Consider the following 1,583-nt stretch of genomic DNA (forward strand, 5'->3'; position numbering starts at 1 on the left):
TTTGAGTTTTCCAAATATATATTAATGAAAACACAGATGAGACAAGAAGGTTAAACAAAAGATTAATACATTTAATAGATCCCTTTGATCAATATTCCCAATCACTAAATATACACTTTCTGCCGTGACTTGACCTAATCCAACTTCCATTTTGCAGTATTAAGATGCCTAGAAAGAGAGCCCCAAAAGTTGTTTTATGCGGCTTTGTGCTTTTCCTTTCTCATGCACGAGAAACAATCAAAAGTGTCATCAATGCCCTCTCATGTTTCATGCTGCGTTGCTACCTGAACTGTTAGCCTTTGTGAATCATAACCTTTGACTAGAGTACATGTTCCTTAAGTATCTTGAAGGATTGAAGCTGCTCAAAATCACTGCAATGAAAAGGAACTGAATTTAGATGCAATAGAAATAGAATCCAAAGCAAAAACACAATCAGGAGTCACATTCAACATTTACTGATAGGAGAAAGGACAATAACAGCACCAATGGGATGTAGGAAGAAAGTGGTCCTCTCCAGAAAATGCAATACTGCAAAAGAAAATATATCTGCACACCTCAATTTACACAGGTGATATAGTCTCCATGTGTGAAACTAAAAGCCAAATCCAGGCAAACAAGTTGATACAACATGTTTCAGCCACAAGAAATTCAAATTAATTAATTTTGTTTACAGAATAAAATAAAGAATTCACTATAATTTGCCAGCACCAAGTGCTTGAATAGTTTTTTTAAAATTAAATGAATATTCCATGGAACCACATAAACCCGACCATGAAAACTATTGCCAAGAAATTGTAAACTCATCTAAAATCCTAACGAACAACCAAAACCCATCAGAGCACTACTCATATCTCTCTCAGGCATTTTATCAAACAACTCAATTGCTACTCAAAACCAGTTTTGATGGAATGGAAATTTTACCACAAACAACTCTACCCAATCCACCACAGGCCTTGAAACACTTGGTTAAGTGTAAAGGGTAAGCCCGAAAATTAAACTAAACCAAACCAAAACATTGCAACAGAAACTCGAGGATGGAGGATTGGAAAAATAGAGAGCAGGAAAAAAAAGAAAAAAAGAAAAGAAAAAGGCATACCAACGGCAAGACGATGACAGGACAAAGACTCCGGCACCGGAGAGCAGGTTGTTGCGGCAGTTTTAGAATTCAGGTTCGTCTCTCTCTAAACGTAGCTTTTTCTCTCCCTCTCAACTGAGCCGATTCACCCTTGGTAATGTCAGTTGCCTCTCACGTGAGTCTCCCGTTAGTTTTTTAACACCTAACTGACAGAAGTACTGATTTAGAAGTTGTACAAACTACAAACTATAAAGTTGAAGGACCAAATTGGCCAAAATAAGAATTCAGGGGTGCTTGGTCATTACATTAAAGTTGGGTGTATAACTATTTTTCCATCCTTAAAATGAGGCAAAAATGTAAATATGCAAAAAGAGAAAATGCTCACATCTATAATTTTATATAAAAAAAGACGGTTGAGGTTTTTGTGTTTGACAAAACGACAAAGAAATGGGTTAAACGGCACCCTCAATTTATAGAGCTTAAATTATAGTAAAGTGCATGTATGAGC

General features: G+C 36.1%; 1 long non-coding RNA gene across 2 annotated transcripts; it reads right to left on the reverse strand.

Moving 5' to 3' along the window:
* On the reverse strand, window positions 1–1,381 carry LOC126726143 (uncharacterized). 2 transcript variants are annotated; one of them, XR_007655725.1, is made up of 3 exons: window positions 1,097–1,370; window positions 484–528; window positions 1–371 (listed from the first exon to the last, which is right to left on the reverse strand). It is a non-coding gene; the product is annotated as an uncharacterized LOC126726143 (long non-coding RNA). The 2 variants fall into 2 exon arrangements; XR_007655724.1 differs by lacking the exon at window positions 484–528 and having other exon boundaries at window positions 1,097–1,381.
* Between the last annotated feature and the right edge of the window lie 202 nt (window positions 1,382–1,583).

The sequence above is a fragment of the Quercus robur genome, chromosome 5, assembly GCF_932294415.1.
Source record: "Quercus robur chromosome 5, dhQueRobu3.1, whole genome shotgun sequence".
In the NCBI taxonomy this organism is placed as follows: domain Eukaryota; kingdom Viridiplantae; phylum Streptophyta; class Magnoliopsida; order Fagales; family Fagaceae; genus Quercus; species Quercus robur.